We start from the raw sequence: 5,000 nt of genomic DNA, 5'->3' as shown, positions 1-5,000 counted from the left end.
CACTTTTTGAAGAATGTGTTTTGTATTGCTCAATACTGTGGGAATTGTATATATCTACATATTCTAGATTGTATTTTAGAAATATGAAATTGAAAAAGGGTTGACTGTGTTTTGTTTATTGTTGTTGTTGTTTATAAATAGACACGGTGTATTTTTTGAGACTAAAGCTGATACTAACCATCATACCCTGTATTTGGTAGCCTGGTCCCATAGCCTGGTCCCATAGCCTGGTCCCATAGCCTGGTCTCATAGCCTGGTCCTATAGCCTGGTCCCATAGCCTGGACCCATAGCCTGGTCCCATAGCCTGGTCCTATAGCCTGGTCCCATAGCCTGGTCCCATAGCCTGGTCCCATAGCCTGGTCCCATAGCCTGGTCTCATAGCCTGGTCCCATAGCCTGGTCCCATACCCTGGTCCTATAGCCTGGTCCCATAGCCTGGTCTCATAGCCTGGTCCCATAGCCTGGTCCCATAGCCTGGTCTCATAGCCTGGTCTCATAGCCTGGTCCCATAGCCTGGTCCCATAGCCTGGTCCCATAGCCTGGTCCCATACCCTGGTCCCATAGCCTGGTCCCATAGCCTGGTCCCATAGCCTGGTCTGATCTGCGTGTGCTGTCTAGCTAACTCCTATGGTCTTTGTCACCTTAGGAGTTGTCAAGACAACACAACCAGATCTGGATCCAGGCTATGTATCTGTCTCTCCGTGGTTGAATGGTGATGTTGGTGGGGGGAGAATCCATCCTAAACCAGTTACCTATGGTTTGTTCTTTATTTTGTTCTGTTCTGAGAGAATTACATTTTATGTTTTAACATAGAGAATATTTGTTTAATTTATTTAACTATATAGTTGGTAAGTAATCTAAGCATGCGTTGTTGTGGTCCATCCCAATGTGATTTGTTCATTCTCTCTCCAGCCCAAGAGTCAAGTTAACACCAGTTTGTTGGATGTTCTGTAAAGCAGGAGATTCCACGAGATGAGTTTATCTTGTTGTAGCTCACTGACATTTCAATTGTTGTGGCGTGAGATTATTGTAATATTTTGCTGTACCGTTAAACAATAAAATATGTATCTAGTTAAATGTTGGCTTCAGATGTTCTTTGTTAGAACGTTCCACACCGTTAACAATAAGTCTTCATGTAAAGTGAATTTCATAAAGTCATTGATTACAAGTACACACAATATCATGTCTCATACGATGTAAGGGCTCAGACACATAGACGTACTTAGCGCTTCTGCCCACAGTGTCCGCGGTTCCCCCCATAGCGTCCGCAGTTCCGCCCAGAGCGTCCGCAGTTCCGCCCAGAGCGTCCGCAATTCCGCCCAGAGTGTCTGCAGTTTAACTCATTGTTGTTCACATAGCACAGCTCCACCACCGATCAAATATAATCCAAACACAGACCACAAGGTGGCAGTAGCTTGTTTGGCTTGTGCCTGCTACAGATAGCTAATGTCAGCTAACTAGCTAGCAAGCTGCGTTAATGTCAGCTAACTAGCTAGCAAGCTGCGTTAATGTCAGCTAACTAGCTAGCAAGCTGCGTTAATGTCAGCTAACTAGCTAGCAAGCTGCGTTAATGTCAGCTAACTAGCTAGCAAGCTGTGTTAATGTCAGCTAACTAGCTAGCAAGCTGCGTTAATGTCAGCTAACTAGCTAGCAAGTTGCGTTAATGTCAGCTAACTAGCTAGCAAGCTGCGTTAATGTTGTGGCTATCTAGCTATAATCTGTAGTAAAGCCCTTGTTGATAGTCAGGTCGGTACACAGCAGGTACATCTTTTATTCTAGCAAAAGAGGGAACGGCCTCCGGATTCAGTACGCTGGCAGTAGTACCTATCGGCAGTCAGATTTATCTGTGTGTCTCACCGCTAATAACACTAGCACAATCTGTAATCGCACAGCAAAAAAATCATTGATTTGATGATTCTGAATTCAAGGATCATGTAAGCCTAATAGAGTATTTAACTCAAAAGATAGACCATCAATCAGTATGATTTTTTTTTGTATTTGACATTTGATTTTTTTGTATGTAACCTTTATTGAACCAGGCAGTCCCATTGATGTCAGAAGACTTCTTCGTAAAGGAGTTGAGCAGCACATTCAACAGACTATCTGTGAGATCCACACCACGTGTGTGACATGGTGTTTAATCCACAAAGCCATCGTTCTCCCCGGTCTGTTAGAGTACGACGCAGGCCCAGATGTTTCCAGAATAATCCTTGCCCAATCTCAAATGATCCAGAGATGTGATACCTGGCAGCTCTCTGCTTCATAATATTTTATCATTTACTTTTCTGCTCTTCGTAAACCCAGAGAGAGGTTTTCTTCTTTGGACAGCAGAATGGTTGCAGAAATAGAAGGGTTCAGTTATGTTTGTACGTGTTTTTAGGGTCAGGGTTCAATCCGGAAGTTCAAAGGCAATGTTCCCACGTTGGCGGAGACTGCATTCACGGCAAACGCAGCATAGGCTATGTCGTCTCAGTCGGAAATTACTTTAAAATGTATATTGCGTAATCTGTAACGCTTCAGCGATCTGTAACGCTTTCTGATCTGTAACACTTCCTGATCTGTAACACTTCCTGATCTGTAACACGTCCTGATCTGTAACACTTCTGATCTGTAGCACTTCCTGATCTGTAACACTTCCTGATCTGTAACACTTCCTGATCTGTAACACTTTCTGATCTGTAACACTTCCTGATCTGTAACGCGTCCTGATCTGTAACGCGTCCTGATCTGTAACGCGTCCTGATCTGTAACGCGTCCTGATCTGTAACGCGTCCTGATCTGTAACGCGTCCTGATCTGTAACGCTTCCTGATCTGTAACGCTTCCTGATCTGTAACGCTTCCTGATCTGTAACGCTTTCTGATCTGTAACGCTTCCTGATCTGTAACACTTCCTGATCTGTAACACTTCCTGATCTGTAACACTTCCTGATCTGTAACACGTTCTGATCTGTAACGCTTCAGCGATCTGTAACACTTCTGATCTGTAACACTTCTGATCTGTAACACTTCCTGGTCTGTAACACTTCCTGGTCTGTAACACTTCCTGATCTGTAACACTTCCTGATCTGTAGCACTTCCTGGTCTGTAACACTTCCTGATCTGTACCACTTCTGATCTGTAACACTTTGGCGATCTAGACTGAATAGAGCCCTTATTCTGTTTCCCTACCAGTATTATTGCCCTTAACTGTGGCTGGCACCAACTTGGGACATGGAAAATAGACATTGACACTTGTAATACTGTATTGTAGGCTATAATACAGAAGGTCTACAGTTTTAATGCTGTATTGTAGACAGCTGGAACAGTAGTGGACTATACGTTATGGTTGGAACAGTAGTGGACTATACGTTATGGTGGGAACAGTAGTGGACTATACGTTATGGTGGGAACAGTAGTGGACTATACATTATGGTGGGAACAGTAGTGGACTATATGTTATGGTGGGAACAGTAGTGGACTATACGTTATGGTGGGAACAGTAGTGGACTATACATTATGGTGGGAACAGTAGTGGACTATATGTTATGGTGGGGACAGTAGTGGACTATACATTATGGTGGGAACAGTAGTGGACTATATGTTACGGTGGGAACAGTAGTGGACTATACGTTATGGTGGGAACAGTAGTGGACTATACGTTATGGTGGGAACAGTAGTGGACTATATGTTATGGTGGGAACAGTAGTGGACTATACGTTATGGTGGGAACAGTAGTGGACTATACGTTATGGTGGGAACAGTAGTGGACTATACGTTATGGTGGGAACAGTAGTGGACTATACGTTACGGTGGGAACAGTAGTGGACTATACGTTATGGTGGGAACAGTAGTGGACTATACGTTATGGTGGGAACAGTAGTGGACTATACGTTATGGTGGGAACAGTAGTGGCATATATGTTATGGTGGGAACAGTAGTGGACTATACGTTATGGCCGGAACAGTAGTGGACTATACGTTATGGTGGGAACAGTAGTGGACTATACGTTATGGTGGGAACAGTAGTGGACTATATGTTATGGTCAGTAGTGGACTATACGTTATGGTGGGAACAGTAGTGGACTATATGTTATGGTCAGTAGTGGACTATATGTTATGGTCAGTAGTGGACTATACGTTATGGTGGGAACAGTAGTGGACTATATGTTATGGTCAGTAGTGGACTATATGTTATGGTCAGTAGTGGACTATACATTATGGTGGGAACAGTAGTGGACTATATGTTATGGTGGGAACAGTAGTGGACTATACGTTATGGTGGGAACAGTAGTGGACTATACGTTATGGTGGGAACAGTAGTGGACTATATGTTATGGTCAGTAGTGGACTATACGTTATGGTGGGAACAGTAGTGGACTATACGTTATGGTGAGAACAGTAGTGGACTATACGTTATGGTGGGAACAGTAGTGGACTATACATTATGGTGGGAACAGTAGTGGACTATATGTTATGGTGGGAACAGTAGTGGACTATACGTTATGGTGGGAACAGTAGTGGACTATACGTTATGGTGGGAACAGTAGTGGACTATACGTTATGGTGGGAACAGTAGTGGACTATACGTTATGGTGGGAACAGTAGTGGACTATACGTTATGGTCAGTAGTGGACTATATGTTATGGTCAGTAGTGGACTATACGTTATGGTGGGAACAGTAGTGGACTATATGTTATGGTCAGTAGTGGGGAATATGTTATGGTCAGTAGTGGACTATACGTTATGGTGGGAACAGTAGTGGACTATACGTTATGGTGGGAACAGTAGTGGACTATACGTTATGGTGGGAACAGTAGTGGACTATATGTTATGGTGGGGACAGTAGTGGACTATACGTTATGTGGGAACAGTAGTGGACTATACGTTATGGTGGGAACAGTAGTGGACTATACGTTATGGTGGGAACAGTAGTGGACTATACGTTATGGTGGGAACAGTAGTGGACTATACGTTATGGTGGGAACAGTAGTGGACTATACGTTATGGTGGGAACAGTAGTG

At 43.6% G+C, this 5,000-nt stretch overlaps 2 protein-coding genes across 3 annotated transcripts in view; both read left to right on the top strand.

Moving 5' to 3' along the window:
• Positions 1–1,077, top strand: part of LOC129817186 (metalloprotease TIKI1-like) — a 12,017-nt gene extending 10,940 nt beyond the window's left edge. The window contains exon 2 of the mRNA XM_055872181.1: positions 1–1,077. This exon is cut by the window's left edge and continues 1,066 nt beyond it. The gene's annotated coding sequence lies outside the window, so the exon portion shown is untranslated.
• LOC129817185 (kelch-like protein 29) overlaps positions 1–5,000 on the top strand; it is a 369,971-nt gene that overhangs the window by 133,992 nt on the left and 230,979 nt on the right. The window lies entirely within an intron of this gene.

The sequence above is a fragment of the Salvelinus fontinalis genome, chromosome 20, assembly GCF_029448725.1.
Source record: "Salvelinus fontinalis isolate EN_2023a chromosome 20, ASM2944872v1, whole genome shotgun sequence".
Classification (NCBI taxonomy): domain Eukaryota; kingdom Metazoa; phylum Chordata; class Actinopteri; order Salmoniformes; family Salmonidae; genus Salvelinus; species Salvelinus fontinalis.
The sequence above is the reverse complement of the archived record's forward strand: the minus strand, read 5'-3'. Positions and strand labels throughout refer to the sequence as shown.